Raw genomic sequence first — 27,171 nt, 5'->3', positions numbered from 1 at the left:
TCAGGGTAGTTAGCATATCTATCATCTCAAACATTTATCCTTTCTTTGTGTTAGGAACATTCAAAGTCCTTTCTTCTAGCTATTTTGAAAACTGTAGTTATCCTTTTATGTTGGAACACTAAAACCTTTTCTTCCTTTTAACTGCTTTATACCCATTAACCAACCTGTCCTTTTGAAGGGGACTCATCCCAGTAGGGGAGATTTCAGGTGTGAGGAGTCCAGAAGTAAGTTAATGTCACGAGCAGAGCAGCTAGTCCAAAGAGTTGCTCTGTGTTCTGCCTGCACTAGGGCCTTTAGCTCCAAGAAGCCAGGGGGAGAGAAAGTCATCTTTGACAACCGCGGTCAAAGAGCATAAAGATGGCTTCTAGCAGATCCTGCCAGGTTAGAACTTTCTTTACTCCACCTTTTTCTGTCCCTGGTTAGGACAGAAACAGCTGCCAGTGGGGATGCAGTGAGAAGAAAAAGGGAAGAACCACATGTTTTCTTATAGGAATAGCAAACCTATAACTGGTTCAAGTTGGAGGAAAGTTTTCATTCAAACCAAGTGTGAAGCTTTGTTTAAATGAAACATGGATATTTTGCTTGATTTAGAACTGTACTTTTTTTTTTTTTTTTTTTAGCATACAGTGACTGTTGGATGTTGTGTTACTCAAGACAGATCAGAAAAGTCATAGGAGGAAGAGCAGAGGAAGAATTGTTTCTACTGAATGAACTTTAAAGAGGCCTAGGAAGATAAAGTAAAATTGCATTGTGACTGCATTTCATGTAATCAGATATACTGTAACTCAATACATTGATTACATCATCCACTGGGAACTTTTTAAGAATTGCTAAAGTATCATCTAATTAAAATCTACCGTTATGTCCCCTCATAGCAACACAAATTCATTTATTCATCACATCTTTACTTTAAAAAATATGAAGAATTCAGGGAGTGAGACATTTGGTTTACTGGGCAATAAGTATTTTTTAAAATTATTGTTTATTAGTATTAAATAGTGTGCTATCATTTTTCCCTAAGGTATCCATGGTCAAAATGTATCATGATCTGACATCCTGATTTCTTAATTGATGTAATTTATTGGTATATTATAGTTAGTGATGCGCTCCAAGCCTATGTGTTTTTGTGTCATAGAGTGGTAAGTAGTATGTAGTAGGCCACACAGACAACAGGAGCTTGTTATCTTCCAAAATACATACTAGGCATGATCCACTGAGTTCATTCTAGAATGTGACTGTACGGAATAACACGCATAATGCTGTAATGGCAATGATGCAGTCTGTGATCAGAAGATTTCCAAATTCTTTGTGTGCCACGTGGAAGAATCCACGGCAGGACACATGGGTGTAACAGAGTTTATTGAAAATTAGGGAAGGGAATTACAAAAGGGGTTATGGTGGGATCAGGTGGGAGTTAGAAGCAGAGAGAGCCTCTTTTTCTTTTCCAGATGCTTTAAAAATTTATGCTCACCTATGGGAAGGGAAGACCATGGTGATTCCTAACCAATAATTGATGAGTGAGTGGAAGGGGCATGTGTGGTCCCTGGGCCAGGTGGAAGTGGTTTTAGTGGTCCCTGATCTAGGGTGTAAATAACCTACACACATTTGCAATTGAAAAGAAGGCTCAGAGAAAGAGAGGAATGTTCAACCTGAATATAATATCAAGTCACATATGTTCTAAGAGTCCCAAACTTCCCTAATTCTTGCCTGCCTTAGTGTAACTATACACATAACAGTAAAATTTCATTAAGGCACACATTTTCTATACATGTATGATAGAATGCAATCAACAGGGGTAACTGGTAAAATTATTTCAATTTTTGAAAATAATTTTTCTTTTGAGATTTTCAAATGCTTGCCCAAGACATTTTACCTTTTCTTACAGGAAGTAGAAAAGAGTTATAACCAGGCTAATTGGCTTGCCCAAGGTTAGGTACCAAATCAATGAAAGGAAACCCACAAAACCTACCTCAAATCTTCATACAACCAGACTAAATGTAAGGTCTGGTTAAGACGTAAGGGAACAGTACAGCTTTGATGGAAAATGAGAAAGGAGGTATGTATCCCAGGGGTGAATGAATAGGCTTTTTCTACTCATTGTTTTTCAGCTTATTTGACTTTTTATGGGGCTCTAAAAATAGATATATCTGATATGAATCGAATGAACTAGTCCCTGGATACACATTTTGGCATGCTGTGTCTTGCTTATATTGTCCAAATTGAGGGTACAGAACCTATCCTGAACTTTGTCAACAGAAGTAAAAGAAATAAAAATAAAAATCTCACTTAGTAAAACACAGATTGTCATCACAAAGGGGAAGTTTTAAAGCAAATGGAAAATGTGGAGAAAAATGGAAGCCACAGGAAGTAGTTCTCAGAGGATAGTTTTTAAAACAGCATTAGGAAAGTTGCCAGTATTGAGACAGCAAAACCCTTAGGACTGAATCCTGATGCTTTAGTCATCTATGGCTGAGTAACAAGTTACACGGACATTTAGTTATTTAAAATGTTTATGATCTCATGGTTTCTGGCAGTCAAGAATCCATGCATAACTTAACTGAGTCCTTGGATTCATGGTATTTCACAAAGCAGCATAATTTAAGTGTTGATCAGAGCTGTGGTCTCATCTGAAGACTTGACTGAGGAAGGGTCTGCTTCCAAAATCATTCACGTGTTGTCACCAGGGTTTGAGCTGTTGAATTGAGGGAACAAAAAAGGGTGAGCAAGACAGAATAAATAAGACAGAGCCAGAGTTTTATTGTGACCTACTTCAGTAGTGATGTTCATCGCTTTGCAATTTTTTATCAGTTAGATGTCAGTTACTAGATCCAGCCCACACTCACTGAGAGATTACTTAAGAGTATGAATGCCAGGAGGCAAGGGCCACCAGGTGCTATCTGCCACATTTAATTTGGCAAACTGATGAGTTATGTGAGACTGGACAAATCACTTCATAGAGCAAATCACCCTAAAAAATTTTAGCTTTCCTGCTATAAAGTGAGGGGTTTGGACCAGATGACTCCTGAACTCATTTCTAAATTTTTAGTTCCATTGTTCTTATTAATAGTTTAGTTAATTTTTTTTCCCTTTTTTTTGAAGGAGAGGGAAAAGATATTAACTTTTACATTGTGACATTTACAAAAGTTCTTACAATGTATCAAACATATCATAGCTGAATTCATCCCCTCCACTATTCTCCTTTATCTCCCTATCTTCCCATTCCTGGAGTAGTTTCAACAAGTATCATTTTTCCATTTACATTCATGTGGACACTGTATTTGCACCATATTTTTATTTACATGTTGAAAACATGGCAAGTGACAGCTCTTGACCCTGTGAGGATAGCTAGTCCTTGCTCTTGAAGTCCTTATGTACCTCAGTGTCACTTGGTACTCTATGGAGGACTCTGAAACCATGTTTTAAAACTGAAACTAAACACAAATTCATGATCCAGCACATGCCTTCAGTGGAACATTCTGGTAGAAATACTTTGTTGTAGCAGTAGAAAGCTGATTTTACAGCTAATAATAGACACATGCAACAGGGATGAAAAAATTCAAGTGTATCATGTTTTCTGAGATACATATATTTCTGGAACTGTTGAACAGACAAAGTTAATTATTCAAGCTAGAACTTTACCCACACTAAAAATGCTTTGTTTTATTATTTTTTTATAACATTAAAGGCATCCTTTTAGCAAACAAGAATGAATATATCTGTGGAATTAATTTTGTATAGAAATACCATCTTCTAATGAATTTTAATTTTATTATGCAAAATTGACATGATTTTCCATAATAATAGAAAGGAAAGCTATCCCTCTCTCCCTCTCCCCCTTCCTCCTTTCCCCCTCTCTTCTCTTTTACCCTCTCTTCCCCCTTTGTCTCCTCCCCTTTATCTCCCTCCCTCCCCCCACTTTCTCCTTCTCTTCTCCTTCCCCCAGTATCCCTTGCTGTCTCTCCTCCTCTCTCCCCCCTCTTTAGTTCCCCTCTCCCCTAGCTCCCCTTCTCTCCTTCTCTCCTTCTCTCCTTGTTATTAGGTCTTAAACTTTGTCTGGTTTAGAGGAGCCAGTTTTTTGAAGTTCTTGATGAACTGCAAATTTCTTGCAGCAGTCAAGTTAACAATGAGAAGAGTCAACAAAGGATAAGTCCACTTAATTACACCAATAAGAACTTGGAAGCATTCAATCATTTTTAAAAGACACAGGGGCACAAAAACTATTTTTCAAGTGTGATTATATTATATTTGACATTTGTGCAAGTGTATGTGTGTATACCATTATATACATATTACATGTAGGACAGTTTTCTTTCCATGTCATCCAAATATTTTCAGAAATCAAAATGGAATTAGACTATAATATCTATCTGTGACCAATAAATTGTATACATGGCATGTTTTCCTCCTGTTTTCAAATTGCTTTATTTTGCCTACCTCTTTCACATGGAGTTCATATATTATAAATCACGGGGATGTTTCAGGGCATAACAGAGCCTCATTCCTGAATAGAATGGTCTCTCATGCATAACTTTCTTTGATCAACAACTCAAGTCAAATGAGTGTAGGGTAAAAGAACATGAAATGTCCTTAAAGAAAGGGAGATAACAGTGTATGGACTGTCGTCTAGTGCTAAGAGACATCTGCTCTTCACTTAGTGTTTTGGTTTCACTCTTCATGAAAACAAATGGATTTCTCAGTAGGATGTATCTAATAGATTTGAAATCTTGCAAGACACAGTCATTATTCTTGTGGTTTGTGAAAACCAAATTTTGACCTAATTTATTTAAATGATAAGTATAAAGGCTGTATTGCTTTTTTATTTCATTTTTAGAAAACATAGGTATTCATCGACAATTACTCAAAAGGTAAATTTGTTTGAAGGGACCATCTTTGGTAAGATAAGTGAATCTTAAATCTGCAAAGAAATCTTTGCCTGGAAGTGCAATAAAATCCTCTTTTACAAAATTGTTAAGGATAATTCAAGCCTTGGTGCTTGAAATAAATTGCATGACTTTAGTTTGAGATTAAAAGAATTATTTGACTACTTTCATGTTGAATAGAATACTCTTCTAAAAGTAGGACCTTTACTGTAAAATAATTTAGGGTTTTGGGTTGATCAGATATTTCATGCTTTTGAGGAGAGATTTATTTTTGACTTAATCATCAGCATAATCCTTTTGATTTATCTAATATTAAGTGAGTCTTGCTGGTACAGTTAGTTGATGTAATGTTTATCAAATTCATACTAGTCAAAAACCTCAATGACATCTCCCGTGTGTTTTCAGTACATTTATAAGTTTTGGGCATAATTTTATTGGAATGTCTACAGTTTGGTTTTATACTGGCATGATAAACAGACATTTTCTGTTTGAGTAGATGATCCTCATTTAAAGAAACTACCTAATTATGCAATCACAAAGAGAGTTTTGGATTAATTCCAACTTTTCAGGTAAATAATATAGTACACATGTTTAACAAGGGTGGTGGGGCTAATTGCATATTTATCAGAAAGGCAATGTTTTATTCACAATAAATATGTTTAGGCACCTTAGAGATAATATTTTTGTTAAATAAGCTTCAAGAGTCAAAAATGTATATAAATCTTAACTTGAATAAGAAGTACCTGATCATGGTTGTGTCATTTCAGAACTCTTAGTGTTCACTCTCTTGTAAACAGAATGCTATAATCTCATCTTTTAAACAGATCTCTTACTCTAATCAATAAAAGACCCAAAATATTTTTAACAATAAATTAATTTTTCAGTTTTAGTTGTGAATTATATTTCAGAACAAAATAGTTTTACCATAGTTTTAATGCATATTATTAAACATGTTCACATTTAAGTGCATTTGTTCCTTTTAATCAACATGTGTGAGTTATGACATATTTAATTCTAAAGATATTTTATGTGGTTATAAAAGTGGGGATTTGCTATTATCAGTAACTCACTCATCTCCTGGTAAGTTTTGAATTTTCTTGTGCATAAATTTATATCAAAACATCTTGAGATTATTAACTAATTCCTAATTATTCAGAAATCAATTTTCAGGTGATGTGTTATTCAGGGCCTTTGCCCTAACTGTTCATCTCTTTTTATGACTGTTTTTAAGCTGTCCATCCATCTATCCATCCATGTTCTCACTCATTCTACAATTTTTATAATGTGCTTACTGCATGCTAGGTACTATGCAGTTCTGAAGACATGTTGGTACTGGAAGCAGACATATTTCCTCTTTCATGTTTCTTTCATTCAGATACAGAAATCCAATAAACAGTTAAGTGGAGCATCCCAGGATACTAGTTTTAAAGTTTAAGCTTGAAGATTGCTAGGAGCTGGCCCAGAGAAATGGGGCAATGGATTGGCAGAAAAGCATTCTGGCAGAGGCAAGACCAAGTACAAAGGTCCAGAAATGAAAATTGATACTTTCTGAACAAAGTAGCAGGAATGGAGAGGGTGGCTGGAGGAGAGGACAAGAAGCTTGATAGTGGCCTGATGCTTACAACACATCCCAGAAGGACAGAGAAGGGCAATGACTTTAAATGTCACTTTGCTATATTTGTCAAAGTTGTTCTTTCAGAAAAAACTTAAGACAGAGGAAAGGAAGGAAGTACTGGAAACATATACTTTACTAACTTCTTTCATAAGGGCCTGGACATGATTTTGGAAGTTTTGCTTTATCCTACTTTGGACACGAAATCTCAATCTTTTCTGTCTAATTTTCTTTCCACACTACTATCTTCTGAGAATGTCATTGTCAGGGGAAGAAAATACAAAGAACATAGCTTTGAAGCATTAGCCCTAATATACTTGTAAATGGGCTATGATGTCTCTGTTGCCTTCACATTTTACTCATGTCTGTCAGTATCACCTCCCTACTTTGTAGTACATAGTTCTCTGCTGCTATCCATTCCTATACTCTGCATCTTGGTCCCACATTCTCCCCCACTAACTTACTTTCTGTGATGTGCTATCTTAAGGTCCTACTCCCAAATGGTTTCAAGTGGTTTAAGGCAACAATTGCAACTGTTGTTTGCTCTCGTGACACATATCATGGGTGGTGTTTGAATGAATGAAATATACTTATGGTTGTGTACCCAGATATGTTGCTTTAGGGGCACAAATGAGGCAGGCTCCATCAGTGTGTTCACCAAAACTCATTCCTCTGCTTCCTACTTTTGGTTTTACAGAATTTCCACAAGTCTCCATGAACGTTTAAAATGTGCTTACCCTTTCATTCAACAATACCATGTTTAAGAAATTGTTTTTCAGAACTACTTCTACATGTGCCAAGTATAAATGTGTCAGAATATTAATTTTTTTCTAATAGTAAAAATCACAAACAAATGAAATGCCCATAAACAGGGAACTGATTACACTTAGCAAAAATTATCTACAGATATAAACTTACAGAAACAATTTGTGAAGATTCATGCAATCTGTAAATAATGATCACCTCTGGAAATGCCTATGGATTGGGGGTGCAGGGTACAGGGGGGCATTCATTTTTATTCCATAGATTTTCATCTTAGTTATTTTCAGTGAACATGCATTGTTTTTGTAATAAATGCTAATGAAAGATTCTTTTCTTCTTCACAAATAGTAGCATCTTTAGCATTGAGGCAAACTAGTGATAAATTTTTGGAGTAAAAGTCCTTATCAGCACCATGAGTTCTACCTTAAGAGGTGGTCACCTACTTCAAGGTTAACCATTTCCAGCCACATGATCTGGGAGAAAGAGACAAAGATAGGAATGAGAGTGAAACAGCAGCAAGACTTTGATTTGTAGTGTTGGCAGCTTGGCTACCTACAGAAATAAGGTTGTCACCTAGTGCCTTTGCCCTTGCTTCTATTCATGAGAGACAAAACTATGCTTATCACTGAAAGGAAGAATGACAAAAATTTTGGGTTTAAGAGTGAGTGAACTTCATGGAACTTTGTCCGGTAACCCTGAGAAAAAACATTTACAGTTAACTTGGCTATTTAGAATGAGACTTGTTCTAGGCAGACTGGCTCAGCCTTAGAAGTTCCCTGGATCAGAATTTTTATAAAAACAAAAAACTAAACAAACATGATTTTTATTGGTGTTAAGTGGCCAATGTGAATTAGTTTTAGGACAGGGAAGTCTTTTCTGGAATCCCAGTGGACTGTGGCTCTCAGGTTTTCCTGTGTCTGCCTTTGTGACTCCATGGTATGCTTCTCAAAGACTGAGACTGCCTTATTCACTCCTCTAGCACCAATGTAACTCAGCATGCAGGAAGAGTGAAATATCTAGAATTGGCTGAAATCATCTACTCTAATTCAGCCTAGAGTAGATTGAACATATGCCACAAAGTGACTTTGAATGATCTAGCCAATTTGAAGAGAGTACACACTTTGCCATAAGTCAGACTTAGGTTTAGAGACTATCACTGACACCTACTAGTTGTACATCCTTAGTGTGACAGTTTTCTAAAACATAAAGTGGGAACATTAATGACAACTCACAGATTTGGGACAACTCTCAGAGATTGTATAGATAATAGAGGCTAAATGTATGGAAACTGCCTGGGTCAGTGAGTTGTGGGACAGAGAGACATCCTAAATTATCATGGAGTTACAAAGAACATTCGTAGATTAGGGCATGACACTTCTTCCTCAGTACTCTGTTACCATGTCTAGTGGAACACTCCATTATCATTTAAATAAGTCTCTGTGGTTTGCTACTGAAATTTTAGCTTGTTGCAGGCAGGGTGTATGCAGTTGAATTGTCATTATTAAACTTCAGTAGAAAACAAAATGGCAACTTGAAGGGGTTCTTCATACCCAGTGTGAGATCGCCAGCATAGGCGTCCTCTGTCTGTTAGGGCTTCAGATCTCCAAGGGACCTCAGACTAATTTCAATTTTATGCACATCTGAATTGAGATGACCTTTTGATGCAATAGAAACATTAAAGGAGATTATAGGACCAAATCCTCAGAGAAGCTATACTCTGAAATCCCTATTCTTGAAAATGGCAAAGCTGTTGGAATTTTGCCAGGGAACCCCTTGGAAGCAAGGGGTATGAATAAATAATAATTGTGGGCATCTTGGCTGCCTTTGTCTGAGCTCTGAGGGGCAAAGACAGAACCATTAACTACAATAGATTTTATATTTCCATTTGCTATAAAAAATAATTTTGTTCTTCTCTGTCCACTTCTTTCTCTTCATGTATTAGCTATCTTTTCAAGGCTCTGCTGTTTTTTAATTTTCCCATTTCTATCTTTGTCATTGTTCATTTTTTTTCTCTTGTTCAAACACATCCCCTTTGATCCTAAACTAATTTCATTCTGTTTCACAAGGTAACCACTAGTCCCTTAGTTATTATTCTCCTTTCTATTTATCTTGTCACAAAATGTTCCCTGTGTTTAATGGTACACTTTCCTTCACTTACCTGTCTCCTTTTTTCTTTCATTTTCCCTCATCTTAACGTTTTCTTATTGAGATATAATTTATGTAGTGAATTGAAGAGATCTTAATTGTATAAGCCTTATTCTTTATCTCTTGATGTTTGGCTTATAGATGTTTTTCTAGTTTAGTTGAAGATATACCCATGAAGTTGTTTAAGTTTGAACACGAGGGACATAACAAGGCTCAGGAGCAAGGAAACCCTAAAAGTGTCAGAATTGTAAAACTGTTTCAGGGTGGTCCGAAGTGCCTGTGTGTGGCTCTGTGATGACGGGTTTCTCTCCCCTTTACGCATCTTAGAAAAATGTATAATTTGCCATTTGACTTGATGCTCTCTTCAACATTTTAAGAGGGAAAGACAATATGTAATTTTCCTAAAATCTTGGTGAAGTTGCCATTGCTTTTCTTTACCATCAAGAGTCCAAGTTAACAATTTTGTCCATCAAAGTTGAAGTAGAGTTTGTCTTCAGTAAGCTTCTATGCCTGAAAAATGCCCTATGAGAAGATCATGTTTTCTGCCTTGTTCCCCATTAACCTTGGGATTCTGGAGTATCCCTTATGCCTGCCAAACAGATTATGGCTTCATGGTGGTATGAAACTCTGCTAATGCCAATGTGTTGCACAAAAAACTTATGCTGGCTCAGTGGGAAGACCACTCCAGCAGACATGAGTTAGCAGAGCATGTGTCACTGGGTATGCTGTCACACACATCTGTGCCCCCATGAGCCCATGCTCATGCATCTTCTCAGACAGTAAACTAATCATGACGATCCCCAAATGCTATTCACTTAGGTGTGATTCAGGCAGATGTTGAGGCTTTTGTGAGTGAATGAGGGGATCTATTTTGCTTAGAGAGCATTTAACAATTCCTACTCAGACATACTGAGACATCCACATAGACTTAAGCATGAAAAGTCCAACATCAGCCAAAATAAATCCATAGTCCCAGAACTGGACAGAGGCTTAACTATTGCTATGTTATCCCCTGGGTAATGCTGGAATCTGCTGCCTTCTGCAAGTTCCCCATCATCCATCCCAATGCTTTAAACATGACCAGTGACTGGGTACTCACTGGATTTCCATTTGAACCAGTGATGGCTCCTTGACTTTTCCTTGGTGCAACTCAATTTTTATCTTGAGGCTAACTTGAGATTTTAAAGGCTGGACTTACAGCTCTCTAAACACACCATTGTTTCTGTTCCTTGCTCACATTCCTCTAGCTCCTGAGTTTGTGGTAGAGATGACAGGAAACGGCTAGATCTGAACACCTCTCAGTTCAGTGTGTTGGTGAAGGAAGGCTTCCATTGAGAGCGACTGGAGCAGTCATAAGGTCTTGCATGGAAGCCTATTTTCTCCTTGGCTGAGCCCTCCTTTTCTAGTTCTTTACTTCACTGTGGATTAGTGTAGAAAATTTTCTTTCAGGTACTAGCTCCACTCTTACCTTAAGCTCCACCTTCAGAAAATATTTAGCTAGGTGCTTTTCCAATGTCATCTTTCAGAGGAGATTTATAGAGGTGAAATTTTCTTATACGTGGTATCATGTATTTGGAAGACGACCAATAACTTTGTATGTAATCATTGAACAAAACCCAAACTCAGAAACAAAACTCCACAGCATCCTTAAAACAGAGGTAGAGTCTCCACAATATGTAATTAGTAGCAGAAAAACTGATATAAGGGAGACATTGGCAAATTAGGGTTCCCCTCAAGCCCCATGTCCACACTCATCACTTCCCAACGCTGTCTATTTAGGTACTGATAGATAAGCCATTCTTATCATGAGCTGAAATTTCTCTCTGAATTTTCCAACATCACTTTTTGGCTTTCACAGAGTAAGTTTAAAGTATCTTCCACAGTCCACTCCCAAATAATTGAAGACAATGGCTGTGTTTCCTGCTTCATTTATTCTTCAGGCAAAATAGCCTTGGTTCCTTCCAACTCCATCTATTATGACATAATTTTGAGTCATTTCATGTGCCTAATTTTCCTTTCCTATATGTACTCTTGATGGCTATATACCCCCTTGAAATGTATAGCATCGATTCCTCAGTTCATATCAACCATTCTATCATCCAAGATACATATAACACACTCTTCCATTCTACGCTCAATAAATCGGTTTGGGGTCCTCAAGCTCGATTTCATAAAGAGACTTTTGTACTTTCCTAGATGCAGGTCATCATTTCACCTAAGAAATTCCATCTAAATAATTAAGGCACTGATTATTTTTGTGAGCCACACATTCCACAGGCTTGCTCTCTCAATCATCCTCCACATCGTTAAGTGAAACAGGCCAATAACTAATCCTGAGGTACTGGAGATATACCTTAACACTGCTGTTAGCATACTGGCTATGCAGTGCCCTGTGGATTTGGTAGTTTAAACCAAACAAATGCTTCTTACATCCAGACTGTCATCTCATTTATAACAAATGTGCTGTTCAAATATCAAATATCTACTAGACTGAAGTTTTTGAGAACAAGGTTACATGCTAATCATCTGCTTACTTATAGGGACCAGGACATGGTCTGACACCCAGTAGATGCTTAATAAATTATTATTTGATTAACGTTATGAGGAAGACACTGATAGATTCCGTGAAGACTTCTAAGAAAGACAAGATTCAAAGTCTACCTTAAGGAATCCTAGGATGACAAATTTAACACACCAGTGTTGAATTATCCAAACCATTATTTCAGTATCAAGTAGTTGATGGAAAGGAGAAAAGGAGAGAAGAGGAGAGGGGAAAGAGAGAGTGAGAAAGAGAGAGATAAACAAGAGAAACACACTTGGGGGTGATTGAAGTGCCAGGCAGGCATTTTATTATTTTTTTTAAGAGGGGGTTAATTTGAAGAAATTAAACTTGACCAACTTAAAATTTCCTTCCATTCTAAAAACATCTGTAATTTTAGACTACACAAACATCTAGTAATAAAAGGAACAAAGCATTCCATCTACATTCCATCAAGAAGGAGAAAGAGGAACAATCCATGGAGATACGTTATCAACGGACCTGGGTTTTAAGTGATTTTACTTAATCATCTCCATTTACCTACAAAAGCATTTCTTTTTTTGGTATCAAGCACAGGGGAGGTTTTCTTTTTTAGACATATTTTACACTGACTTGTTCCTTTTCAAGGACAGAACAGTGAAGGGGGTTATACTCCAAGTGTCTGTAATTATGGGTCTTAGAATTTCTTCTCAGATGAGACTCAAGAGCTTGTCTCAATGCCCTGTATAGCTATCCTTATCTCAACCAGCAAAACCCCTTGTTCCTTCCTATTATTGCTTATACTCTCTCTACAACAAAATTAGAGATAAGGGCAAAATAGTTTCTGCTGGGTATTGAGGGGGGGAGCGGGAGGGGGTGGAGTGGGTGGTAAGGGAGGGGGTGGGGGCAGGGGGGAGAAATAAACCAAGCCTTGTATGCACATATGAATAATAAAAGTAAAATGAAAAAAAAAAAAAAAAAGAGCTCGTCTCCCTCCCTCAGTGGATACTGAATGGGACAGGTTAAGGAGCTCTCAGCCTGTGTAGTAACTGCAGAGCCTGAGACAGAACCATATCTTGGAAACCTCTCTTCTTGTCACCGAGCAATAACCTGCATTTCAACATTTCTCAGAGAGCTGTGGTATTAATGTTGGTTTACCACTGTGTCAATATCTTTGTTTTAGATTTGTGTCTTAAAATTATTCCATAGTCCTGAAAAATTTGAGGGTCTCAGAAAATGTCGAAGGAAAGAGGTCGAATTGGATGGAAGCCAGTACTTGAAAATCACATCCTCTAACTTCTGGCCCTTGAGATCTCAGAAGAGATTCAGATGTAAAGTGAATGCATCAATTATTCTTTACCTCATTCAATCAAGGTTTCCAGGGGAAGATAGTCAGATGACCTTGTATTTTAATAAAAATTGGAACTCCTGGAAGGAAGTAACCAGAATGTCCTGAAATGGTCACCAAGATGGTAGCCCGGGGAAGGTATCAGGATCGTAATGGTTCTGCAGGAAGGAACACAGTTTTAGTAGACAATTTTCTTTAGGGTAATTGGAGACACATTGTTCCCTTAGTCAGATCAGTGACACCTTTGGCTCCTCTCTTGTCTCCATGACCCTTCCTTCGTTTTGGTTTTGAGATTCACACAGAAGCAGCCACTTAGAGAAGTGGCAGAAGTCATCAGTCATGAAAGACACTTGTATTTCTATATTAGAAATTTTTCCATGACTGTATTTCAACAGCAGACTATTGCTATAGGGTGATAGCAAAATAGATGATTGGCGTTAAACACTCTAATTTTTTAAAATGAAGAGAAACTAAAATCTGTTTTGTGCACTTTGCACACAGCTTTATTCCTGATTCTTTATTACCACCCACAGGCTAAAATTCATACTGTAAGGCTTGCTCCATAATTAAAGGAGGACCTCTCTCCAGTCAGATTCACAGAGGCTGTGCCGGGCAGGCCCACCAGCTGTGGATTTGCTAACCAGAGAGCAACCGTGATTGTGGTGCACGGAATCTCTCCCAGCCATTCCCATCTTATTAATGCTTCAGTGTAGCATAAAGCTTCATTCATTATTCATAATAATCCAGTCAGAGGGCACTTGGAGACCTGATAAATTCTCACCTAAGTGACAACGGCTGACAGGGCCTAGGGTTTTATAGCCCTTCTCCTGCCATAGCAAGGAGTTGTGGGCAAAGGTCCAGAATGATCCTCCACTAATGACCAGTGTGATATACGAGCAGCTGCTGATTTCCTGACACCCAGGCTCCTCGGCTGAGGCTCCCACCTGCAAGCTGTGAGCTGGAGATGAATATCTGTCAGACTATAAAATGCAGGAACGACCACAACATGGCACGTTTGTGGGCATTAACGGGTTAACTCTGAAAGCAGGAACATAAGCAGTAAGCCTGAGAAGAAAAGAAGAAAAACCACCAGCCCAAATCCCACAACAGGATAGGTGTAAATTTGGGACTGTGTCAATAGGCTTAACTGTTGTTGGTTCCCCATTCTGCAAAACGCTACTTGGTGGCACAGAAAAGACTGAATAATCATGATTGTTTTAGGATCTGGTAAATTGGTTTGTAAAAGTCAAGGTCAGATTTTGAAGAATATTAATTGCAATCTTCATCAAGGGTAAAAACTTTAGAATATTTTGATAGTTTTTGAAGTCATCTTTGCTATCACAGGATGTGGGGCGGTGCATTTTCATAAAATACCTACTTTCTGAAAAGTGTATGTATCTTCCTCTCAGTGCTGCAAATTTTAGTTAGCTGTAGGTGTAGCTGTGGTTGAGAGCATATTTCCCTGGCTTTTTGTTTTAAGAGAACATTATGAAGGTGTTCTTCATTCACCTTTCTTCAATTTTAATTTTCACATTGTGTGTGCTCGTTTCGCACTACTATAAATTTTTCTTGATTTATAAAAGTGGTGAAAGGGGGAAGCGGAATAAATAAGAAGTAAAAGAGGGTTAATGTGATCAAAGTACATCATATGCATGTATGGAAATATCACAATCAATTCATATATGAATTGATTTTTGCACAATTCATATATGTTAATAAAATTATGTATGTGACAATGATGGAACAAAGTGAACTGTGGAAAGTAGGGGTATCACTAAGTATCTACCGTCTATTCAATTTTGGATTCTCTCACACACATGTACATATGTACATGTATATAAGTATAGATATAGTTGTATGTGTTCACATACACAGAAGTATATTTGTTCAGGGGACAATTAATCTACACTAGATTCTCAAGGGAGTATCTCAAAATATTCTTGCTCCTTGCCTGACTATCTCGCTCACTTCTCCCTGGAGAAGAGAGTGAATTTTGGTAAATTTGGAGAGAGGAGGTAGGCATATATTCTGGGAGTCTGCTTTTTCAACAGCTGTTGTCTAGTTTGGTGTTCCATGCAGAAAGGTTTTTGGGCCATGCACTTGAGGGAGACAGGAAAAAGTTAAGTTCTGTATTGGGAAGCCCATGATTGCTGCAGAACTAAGGCTTGCATTCTGGCTTAGTCTTTGCCTATAATAAGGCTTATACTTTTGTTTCTTGGCCCTTTACTCTTTGCCTACCATTGAGCTGATTTAGAATTCAAGTAAGGAAAACAATAGAATTATTTTTTGATTATTCTTAAAACCTCAAGGTCATCTATTTTTGGAAATTTAGGGTGAATGGGTGAGGCAGAGGACAGAGTATACGGGGCAGTGTTTGGGTCCATTCAGTTGATAAACTTGAGTTGTTGCTGGTAGACACATGTGCTCAGATTTAAATATTGCTTAAATTAGAGTACCTGACACTCACCAGGAGAGCAACCGAACTTCAAAGAAAATTCTCACCTTTGGGAAAATGGAAACTTCAAAACTGAAATCCATCATTAGTCCTCGGTATAGCATTCTGATTGGCAATGCTTTTTCTGCTTGCCTATAACTTTTATGTTTTAGACATTATTTCCATTATGTCCTCAAATCTTCCAGAATAATAAAGGTTTATTTTCTAGTACTTTTATGCTACATATTACTTGTAAGTGAGAACCAATGTGAAAAACATCCCAGGCCACAATGACAACAGCATCAAAATGACTGGAGGCTCTTGCAATTCTACTGCAAACAAATAGATATTTTTTTCTCTCTATGCTTAGCATACTGCTAGGCACACAGAAAACCTCTTAAGAAATTGATTTTTCTTTATAGAGGTCAGTACACAAGAGAGTGTATATATTCCATCTCTTCTTTCTGTTTTTGCTATGGTAGTCTCAAAGAAAAGCCCACTATCAGTTTCAAAAAATGAAGTAGAATCTGTTTCCTCTCCTCTTGAATCTGGGATAGCCTTGTGTCTTGGTCTTATCATGGTGTGCCAAAAAGTAAGGCTCCAGCAGTTTTGGAACTAGCCTTAAGACAGACTGATGACTTTTCTTTACTTACTTTAGAAGCTCTTCTTGTAAATACATGACAGTCTCTGAGACCACCATACTGTGAGGAAGCCCAAGCTAGCTATGTGAATATGTCACATGAGGAAGCACTGAGCCATCAATCAGGTGAACAGAACCTTCTTTGACTTTCCAGCTCATTGACCAGCTGGATGCAACTGGAAAAGAGGCTCCTGCTGACACTATGTGAAGCAGAAGAACTTTCTAAAGGAGTCCAGTCAACTTGCAGTGTCATGCCTTATTTTAATAATCACTTTAGTCTACTAAGTTATGGGGTAGATTCTAAACAGAGAGAACCAAAGCTCTTTTAAAGACAGGCCTGCTCTTTAAGACAGGACAGACCTGTCTTTAAAACCTAACTCCAATTCACTCTGCTGCATGAAATATGCCCTTGGTCAGTCAATGGGGAGGAAGATCTGGCCCCCTTGAGATGCCCTATGCCATTGTTATGATGCTTTATTTGATATTATTCACTATGAATGTTTGTTCACTTTCTATATAGTAAAATTTTCAACCACTTCTTAAAGCCTCTGGAGGAGTTTTCTCATTTTAGCTACTCAGTAAATATTACTATTGATCATTGACTACTTGCAGTCTTTTATAACTTATTTCATTTAAAAGGATCTCACTGTTTGTTATTACAAATACTGATAAGAAATGTGAGAACAAGCATTTTGACTCTCTCATTTATGTCTCCAGTACTTGTTTTCCAAGATGTCAACACATTTCATTAAAAAATATTTTAAGGCATACTCAAATATTTGTATCAGTACTTAACTGCCTTTAACAATTTTCAAAGCCTTGTGTAAGATTTTTATTTCTACTTGTCATTTCTTTACCAAAAATAAAGATGCAACAAAACTATGTACTCTAAAAAGAGGATTGTTTAAGGTACAAGAAAATATTCTTGATAAGGACATTTTACTGCCTTGTCTTTTTCTTTACAACAACTGTTTGTTTAATTATTAATTATCACTATGCTTTAATGGCTAAATCATTGGTTTTTTCAAATAGCTTCTCTTACTTAAAGTTTTGAATGAAATTCTGGAGTCTTCTGGTCTTGGAGGGAGGAAGGAAACTACACACCATGTTGTTGGTGCACACGTGCTTTAATTTCCTTAACACTTTTCACACATTCTCTGTGCTGAGGGCCTGAGAAGCCATGTTTAATGGGGATAATTCCATTTCTTATTTTGTCCCATTCCTTCATTTACTAGGTGAATCAATTTATTTTCATCAGGAAAACAGCATTCTCTTTTTCTAGGGGTCCTAGGTACTCATGGCTAAGATCATGAATTCTTGTTTTTCTCCTTTAATCAGCCCTGGCCCAGCTGATTAGTCTCTTGCTGAATAAAAAAAAAAACATCTTGTGTGGAGATATTCCATCCCTTCACAAAGCAAGTAGGAGAAAATGCCTCTATTCTGGAAGTAATAGCTGAAAGTGTCTTCTTAAGAATTTTTACTAGGAATCTTCTTGGGAGAAGATGGTGATCTCCTTGACCTGGATTAAACTCTGTGCCTCTCAGTAGCTGCAATTTGGATGGGAAACTTTTGCGTTGAAGCTAAAATTCTAAAGCAGGGTCATTTAATCCCTAGACCTGTAAGTATATCAGCTGTGTATGAGGATTCCAACTGAACACACAAATAAATGCCAGTGTGGTCAATGGGTTGCTTCCTTGATCTATAAGCCTGACAAAAAGCTGTTTCAGGGTGTGTGTACTCTAGATGAAGAGCAGAACGATGGCCCTGAGCTCACGGTGTGATACCTGGCCCAGCCGTATCACAAAGCACCTTCAGTTCGGTCTGTTTCTCCTTCTTGTCCTGTTTATTATGATCTAACTTTCTAAGCTCATCAGTGATGGTCAAAGGTATTCTTTTCTGGGTACCAAGTGGACACAGACTTTCATTTCAAATACCATAACACAGAAAGATGAAAATAATAGAAACCTTTCTTTTTGAATGTCCCTGGGCTTGCCTGCAGGTGTAGAGGGTGCAGGTTTCACTTTACTTTATCAAATCAACTGCAATATCTGGACATAAATCCAAGCTGGAGTTCTTTTCATGGCAGGCCATAAGTACAGTTGTTCACACTTTGTGTTTCAGTATGGGGGTCACTTTTTCAGCAAGTTCTCATTTTCCCAGTTCTTGCCTTGGGCTAATAGTTAGTTACAAAGCTTCAGCTCCAAAATGTCAAACTTAATGAAAAGAAAGAGAAATCATAAAAGAGAAAGATGGCTGCAGTTACTACCCTGGGCTCCTCCGACTAGGGCTTTGTAGATCCATCACCCAGTTAGAAAGGCAGGCTACTGCCTCGACAGCTCTGGTGACCACTGCCTCCCTAGCATCACTGGGGTACTATTTGTCAAAGAACACTTCTGGAGCAACAACATAGGAAGGCCTGGCTGCTGAGTAGCAAAAGAAATCGAACCATGTTTTCACATTCCTCAATCTATTTCAGCAGTATTTATATTAGTCATGAGTTTTAAAAGCCGTGAGCTTTTAATTTATAGGGCAAATGGCCTCTTTCTTCTTCTTTTCCTCATAGACTGGGATGGAATAGCTGGATTTAAAGGACGTCTGATAGAATAGCATTGGGAAAAGTATTATAACAGCCTTTTGATGTTTTAGGAAGAAACTCAACTTTCTGGCCCAGATTCTGCCATGATAAGGAGGCTATTATTTAGTGAAAGAATCTAATGAAGAAGGGCATCTCTGAGATGTAAAAAAAAGTCATCTAAAGTTGTCTGACAAGTAAACAACAGAAGCATGAATGATTCCCTCCACCCCTCCTTCCTTCCCTGTTTCCCTCCCTCTCCTCCTTCCACAAATATTTCCTGAACAGTAGTCATAGTGATATGATCTACATTAGTGAGCAAGATAGAGTCCTTGTCTTCATAGAACTTACATTTTAGTTGGGGAGACACATTTAAAAACATTCACAAATAAATATAACACTATTGGTGTGCCTAGAGATATGCAAAAGGGGGATTATATGAAGAATATAAGCTACAGAAGGGTGGGAGGCTTTTCCTGTTATGCACACTGCTATTCCTCTAGAACCTAGAACTGTGCTTTGTACACAGGAGGCACTCAATAATTGTTAAGTAAAATGCCCTCCTGAGAAGGTGTTATTGAGGCCTGAAGCGTTTGAGTGAGTTTCCAACAAGTGGTATCATACCCATTTCTCTGAGGCCAGAGCATTTTAACCCAGCCCCAATCTGAGACTGATGCCTGCAGACTCATTGTCACCAGTCTCCTGTACCATTTGTCCTTAATCTCTTGGTTCTACAAGCAGATTCCATTTTCTAAATCTTTCAGAAATGTAGAAAATGCATGCACATCTTTTAGCTGTCAGTGCAAGATAAGCCACCAGTAAAGGCTGGTAATAACTTCCTTAAGACATTGTATTTTTAGCATCCAGAGTTACCTTGTATAATTGCAACGACTCTTAAGAAGTGGAAAATTAAATATTATCAGGCACAGAATGAAATAATCGATACAATTTCTTTCTACATGTTATCAAAATCCTTTCAGGATTGTGACAGAATATAAATTATTATTAATAGGTTTTAATATAAGAAGAAAAATGCAAACTAAGTGCTAAAATGAATGTGAAACAATTGCCCATAAGATGAACACTCATTGAAGGGAATGATGCCAAAACAGATGCTCTTTTGATTCTACATAGTTTCAATTTGGGCAAGTTATCAGTTGTCACAGTCAACATGGGTGTTTGTAAAAGTATTTTGTGGTAATTTTTCTGGTGTGTGTAGGGGATGTTGGGCTTGCTTTGGGCTATTATCTACATTATTAGCAATTACTAGTACCACGTGTATCTTGTGTGGATTCTTAGGACAATGGGTTGGAGATTTGGGAGGATAGCAGCATGGTTCTGTGGTAGACTTTGGGAGACGATCTTACTCAGTGCACACAAATGATAGTGGTTTAGTCAAAGGGAAACCTGCAGAGGTCTAAGACCAGATCATTTGAATAACTTCATTTAGATATGATTATTGCCTCATTCCTACATCTACACCATGGTAGACTAAACTACTTAATTTATATACAAATAATTACACATGGTTCTACATCTCTGGAGATGTATCTGCAAGCACATACATTCACGGCTGTACTTCAGCTAAATTTATAATTTGGAGGGAATATGGTCTTACTGTTGTTTAACAAAATATGTGTCTCTATTGTGTGAATTTGATAGATACTCTTTTAATCATGCCTCAGCTGGAAGTTGCTCTGGGCAAAGCTTATGTTTTGCTCTACCTTTGGACCACCTGTCATAACTGCAAGAGACTCTGTGAAAGGCTCTCTGGTTTATACATCACCAACTAAGCTAATACTTTGAGAAATCTTTCATTTATCACCACTGGGTAATTGTTTTGATGAGCATTGGCTTTGAGGTGGATCTTGAAATGCAGTTTCTTCAGGACAGTGAGGGAGACCTCCCGAGAGCTTTACAGGGCACTTTTTTAGGGAAGAAAATGGGGAGAAATCTGTGGTTAACCTAACAGCACTCCAAATGCTTCTGCTGCATGCTGAGAGTTCTGTAATAAGAATTCTATTATTGTATACATTAGGTTCAATGACAAAGTTGGAAAGACATAGTTGACATTTGGGCTCATGGCTGGAGGCTGGCTTTCTTGTTTTCTTTTACTATCTTCCATCACCCTCACAAGAAAACACTGTGTTATGTTTTAAAGGGATGGCAGGGGATCACCTGTGTTCTAGATCACAGTCCCATGTCAGAGAATGTGTTCAGTAGATGCTTCTGCTTGCTAAGGCATTGTTCCAAGGACTTCACTTAACTCACTCCTCCCTCACAAAACTCCTATAATGTGGGTATTTTTGTCATGAGTCATCCTCATTTTATAGATGAGAAAACTAAGGCACAGAAAAGCTCAACAAATTGCCCAAGACCATACAACTGGTTAGTAGTGGAGCCAGGAGTTGGACATGAATCTATACTCTTAGCACGTTACTACTATTATAGAATGTACACAGCATTAACGTGTTCAAGCACTGAGTTCTTGTGCTGTCTTAGTTACTCTTTGACTGGCCCTTCTCTAGCACATTTACAAAAGTTGGTTATATAAGAATGGACATAATGCATTGTGATGAAAAGTAAACTGTCAGGAATTTCAACACTGAAGGATACTGTAAAATTGCTGTATTTTGTGCATAGCAAGGATATTACCTATCATCCAAAGCTCTTGTGAGAGTACACATTGCAGTGTTTAATCAAGGGTCTATCACAAAATTGAAGTTTAATAAATATTTCTTAGCCCTCTCTTCCTACAAAGAAGACTAAAAAGATTATAAAATATATTCACAATTGGAACACCTGATTGATCTGAGAAACCGGTACAAATATTCATATTTTCCCATAGGTAGATATCCATTCATCTTTGGCTTTGCCAAACACTAAGGAATTTGGGTTTGTACCTGGTCACCAAGTAATATACCTGTACTCTAGTCCCTTGTCAGAAAGCACAGCATTGAGTGGTCTATGTATTTAGCAAAAGCTCAGTTGCAAAGAATAATATTTAGGAGTCTTCCCTAAGTTGACTCCAGTAGAGCTTCAGTTTTATTTTCAAGGAACAATGGTTTTGTGGTAGAGAGTAACTGAGATTGAAAAATGGTCAAATGAGCTTCTTATTAGAAGCCTCCCTTAGAGAATTCAGACACTGTTTTCTCTAAATTACTTTCTTGGATGAAGCACCATTTTTTCATTTCTACCAGAAAAAAATATATTCTTCCACATTGTACAGAAATATGATACAAAAAACCTCAGAAACAAAGATGAACTGTGTAAGAAGTTAAAAAATAGATTAAGAATCTTTGTTCTAAAGGTACTTACCTGTTAGAGATTCTGTTTAATTTAGCTGATATTTATTCAAGTAGCTGCTACATGTCAGAAGCCCTACTAGACACTGAGAGACGAAGTCTTCAGCTTTAGAGAGAGTTACTTTCTACAATGAAGAAAGAGAGGTAATGTAGAAACTGTGTTACAATCTGTGTAGGAGACCATGGAGTTATAAAAGAGAGACTGGTATATTCTGCTATATCATCATGGATATCAAAATACACTCATACTTAATACATAAGCAGGACTTAAGTAGCTACTATGCATTCAGCACTGGCCTGGTTAGTATGTAAAGTATAGCAACAGTGTTCAGCACAGTCCCTGCACTCAAGGTGTTTAGAATCTAATTGGAATGATTCATAAATACTGCAGATAGATGAAACCCCAGCAAACTAAGACCCAAGAGTACATCCATGCAGTGCAGTGTGAACTGTGAGTAGATTCTGACTTAGGTGCTATTAAACTACATTTATAAGAAAGAGAAAAGATGGTTGGATACTGTATTTTGTGTAAGAAAGAGGGCAAAATTGAGTGCTTGTAGCTCTTTGCATTTTAAAGGAACAATGAAATAATAAACCAATGGTAATGAAACTGGCTATTCACAAACATAGGGAAAGATAGCAGGAAGCTAAAACTCTGCGCACCTTGCTTTATAGCTTTGAATATGGGGCCATTTAATGTTTTATGGAATTAAAGACAAATCAAATAAAAACCAAAGAATTTTTCCCAAATCAAAAATAAACTGAAATAAGTGAACCTAATTGTATAGTAAGTTGCCAGAACAACTATATTGGGAATAATTATTTCAAGTTATTTTAAAGCATAGTATTTTGACTATATGAACCTAAGGATAAGAAAAAACAAGAAATCTTAAATGTAATCAGAGGACTTGCTGGTAGTAATGTTGATCTAATTTTGAAAAATATATATTATGATAAATAAATACTTGTTATAATATTTTTTAGGAATCATAGTTTTCAGAATAAGAGAAAACAAGACAGAATATAAAGTTAAATAAGTAAAATCCCTATAATTCTTTAATTTGAATTGAACATATAAGAATAAACTCAGGATTTATTTTTGTCTTTATCAAAAATATGTATTTCTTTTTACTACTGGTAAAGTCTAGACTTAGTAATAAATCTGTAGCAATAAATATCTGCAATGCTAAGATTATGACTCCTTAATATGATTCCACAATAAAAGAAATGTGCAGAATAAAAGATTGCTGCAGAAATGGCTGTTTTTAACCAGGAACAGAGTATACAGAGTAAGTCTACCTGATCACAAGAAGGTTACCAGATGCTCTTGGGATAATGTGAACAAAATAAACAAACCACTTAAAGGCCAACTTAAAGGCATTCTCATTAACCAAAGATGGGGATAATTTCATCAACCAGAAAAAAATGTCTAAAATGATTAAAGAACACATATAAAATATGCAAAAATCCATGAATTTATATGAATTCTCAGAAACAAAACAAAAGCTAATTGGCCAGTTACGGTGCTGCTGAGCCTCCAACTCATATGGGAAAAATGGTAAGTAAAGGGAAAGTTCTGAGCGCTTACACGGCCTTGGCTGTGGATGGTTTTTCAGGGTAACCAATAATTGATAAGAGAAAGTTCTTATATACACCTTAATCATAGCTATGACATAAAAAAGTGTTAAAAAACTCTAAAATAAAAACAAAAACAAAACACACTCAAAATAGAGCCCTTACATGGTAGAATAAACAACATATAGCCCAATCTTTGAAGTATATCTGATCAAGTTTCCAGATTTAATTGCTACTTTACAGAAAAGACAGGGACTAATGAACTATGTGAAACTCTAGTAGGAATTCACAATATGGATGTTGTTATAAGACAAATAAGCCATTTTTTTTCAACAAAGAATTAATTGAACAGGAAGGTAATGTTGTAGACTTAAGGAGATATAAGAAGTATATTATCCAAGTTCAATGTCTGAATTTTGTATTCCAATCTAAACAAACCAACTATAAAAAAGATATTTTTGAGAAAACAGGGGAAATTAAATATATGTATTAGATGACATTGAGATATTGCTATAATGCTGGCATTATAAAAATGACATTGTTGAAAAAAGACCCTATCTTTTAGAGATCAAAAATAGATAATGATAATATGACTAAGTGTTTTTTGTTAAATCTTAGTGTGAGTATGTGAAAGTTCAATATATTGTGCTCTCAACTTTTCTGCATGCTTTAAATTTGCCTAAAGAAAAGTCTGAAAATAAATAGTAGGTAGTCTCATATACCTGTATATCTATTTGCTAACTATGGATTAGAAGAACAATGCCATCATTTGGGAGTCTTTCAACTGGCAAAGGTTAATAAAAAATAATAGTCAGTGGTGAGTATGTTGCAAGATGGGTACTTTATCTTGTTCTGCTAGCAAAAATGTAAATTTAATTGTGAACAGGCAAAAGTTTCTGGAAAGCATTTGGGAAAAATTCTTATTAATGATCATCCTCTCCTTCTGTGCGTTTGAATGCTAACACATACCTTTTAATGGATATTCATTATTTGTTAGCTTTGTGTAGTTTCATACAGGATCTGAATAGGAATTTATTGAGCTAAATTGCATTAGTGTAAAATCTGCAACATGTCAAATATGCCAAGCTCACATGCATTTTTCCTTGGCCTATATAGTTCTAATAAGCTAATCTATGGTCTAAACAATCTTTATTTAACTGTAAAGCCAACTAAGCTAAACCAAGCTCTTTCTTTTTTTGAAAGTTAAAAATGTTACTATCAAATAATTCTCTTAGTTACCACTTAGAATTTGATTCTCTGGTAGTGTTTGATTTATTGCTTCCTTGGAATAAACATTTTGAAAATAGAGGAATTTTATTTCTTTTTTGAACATTTTGCAATGCACAAGTGGAAGCAATTTAAATTTTAAAGGGACAAAAGAATATCAGGTTGGAGGGATTGTTTGTTTACAAAAGTCCAAGTTTTTTTTTTTTAACTTCTGGAATTCTAGTTTCTCAGATTCAGTTGTTCTTTTATTAGTTTTTTAAAGGGTGAGGCAGACAAGAGAAAGCCATACTGCATTTACTCCCCAAATTTTAATAGGAGCAGTTGGCTCAGCTCTCTAGCTCAGCTAAGAGAGTCCTCATTGCCTGCATCCTAGTGTCATAAACAGGCACTTGTATTTGTTTTTCATTGTGATTTGAATTCTGTATCATTGCTGTATTCAAAGGCTTTTTATTATACTTGTATTTTGGATAGCTTTCTCCTTTCTCCATCTCGTTTTCTCTGCTCGCTCTTCCTTCTTTATCTTATACTTCCCACAGTGGTTTCAGGAAACAGTTCACAAGGGAGCAAAGTTATTCTGTTCATTAAGCAGCCTCAAAAGACACTGAAAAAAGTCTTCACAGTTCAGGCAGGAGAATTTCATTCTGCCTTTGGTAAATAAAATATGAATCTCATAACCTTATATTGTGTTTTAAATTTAAAACTGGGGATAATTTTTAAACTAAAGGACTCATTTCACTAATTTTAAAAGGTGATAGAATTGGGTAAAATCAAGTGTTTTTTAACAACCAGGAAATTCTTAATAAACATTTCCATATTTGGAGTTGGAGGCATCTCGTGGGTTGAGTATGCTGTGTTTATACTTAAGAGTATTTTTTAAAAGCATTATGAAAAGACCACATAATATTCACATGACTAGTCCAGAGAGAGCTGTTTTGTAGAAAGAAAATAGTTACTTTTTCTTAAGGCTTGGAAACAACACTAAACCTTGGATTGTGCTCCAGCTGAGGCTTGAATAATGAAATGGAAATGAACAGGTCATCACTGTGGTGACATCCCACTAGAAATGTCGTCACATTTTTGTTGCCATATACAACAAAGAGTGTGGGTTTACATTCGTAATTCACCTGCCTCCTGTAGGCATTGTGAACTTCCTGGGACTTTTTGCCTTTTTTTCTACATTTTTCCTTTTTGGAAACTAAGCCTGAAGGGAATGAACTTCAGAGATTGACTGCGCGGAAGTCACTAGAGCCAGGAGTAAAAGCAAGCCTCTTCTGAAATCCCAGCCACAAGATGGTGAGATGAGTCTCATAAACCCATAGGTCAGGCTGGTGATCTCTTGCCTTTGGGCCTTCAGACAAATTTAGAAACAGAACTCTGAGGGAATGCTCATCTGGTGCCTTTCTCCTAACTCTTCACTTTGTAAAGGAAAAAAATGATGTACTTACTGCTGTCTTCAGTGTTTGCAAAGAAGTTAAAAGTTTGACTTTGTGACTCTTAACTTCTTCACGAAGATTTTCCCCATCGAATACCAAATGGACACTCTTGTCCATCTTTCCTTGTACGTGAGTGTCCCTGCTTTCCTCTTCTGCCCCTTCACCTTTGCCTAAATATTTCTGTTTATGGAAGTACATTCTACATTCTTGGAATTTTTCCAGCATGAAGGTTAATGTGACAAACAAGTCAATAGGAACAAGTCCTGCCACGCAGTCATGTTTTCTTTTTTTGGTAGGTGTATTGCTCTTAAAAATTAGGAAATACTTTAGACGTTATGTTTCTCATCGTATCTTGGTAAATAAGGAGGAGAAATACAGATTCAATGACAGTGTAGTCATTGAAATTCATAATTTGTTGAACACTTCCAGAAAGCTATTGATTGATATATTTAAATTGAATTAGGAGAGGTATTTCTGACATTATTAAATCTGTGCTCTTTTAGTCTTAATCCATGTTTTGATTAGCACTTTGAATGAAAATAGAAGTTTTATGGTATGTTAAGCACTGTTATATGTTGGTGTTCTAAGCACTCAACACCCTTTAACTTATTTGATTCTAATTTAACCCTGAGAGTTAGGTATTATTTATAGATGCTTTTAACCACCAGTAGAACAGTCTGTAGAAACCGTGATTCTTGACTATAGGGAAGATGAACAACC

The 27,171-nt window shown here is 36.7% G+C and overlaps 2 long non-coding RNA genes across 2 annotated transcripts in view; one reads left to right on the top strand and one right to left on the bottom strand.

Annotated features, from left to right (window-relative positions):
* Positions 1 to 2,492: 2,492 nt before the first annotated feature.
* Positions 2,493 to 26,592, bottom strand: LOC141414124 (uncharacterized). Its single transcript, XR_012439213.1, has 3 exons — positions 26,464 to 26,592; positions 22,230 to 22,341; positions 2,493 to 2,692 (listed from the first exon to the last, which is right to left on the bottom strand). It is a non-coding gene; the product is annotated as an uncharacterized lncRNA (long non-coding RNA).
* Positions 26,007 to 27,171, top strand: part of LOC141414123 (uncharacterized) — a 36,959-nt gene continuing 35,794 nt past the window's right edge. Inside the window, exon 1 of the long non-coding RNA XR_012439212.1 lies at positions 26,007 to 26,311. This is a non-coding gene — a long non-coding RNA (uncharacterized lncRNA). The remainder of the gene's footprint in view (positions 26,312 to 27,171) is intronic.

This window comes from Castor canadensis, chromosome 11, assembly GCF_047511655.1.
Source record: "Castor canadensis chromosome 11, mCasCan1.hap1v2, whole genome shotgun sequence".
Taxonomy (NCBI): domain Eukaryota; kingdom Metazoa; phylum Chordata; class Mammalia; order Rodentia; family Castoridae; genus Castor; species Castor canadensis.
Note: the sequence above shows the minus strand (reverse complement) of the source record. Positions and strands in the feature narration are given on the sequence as shown.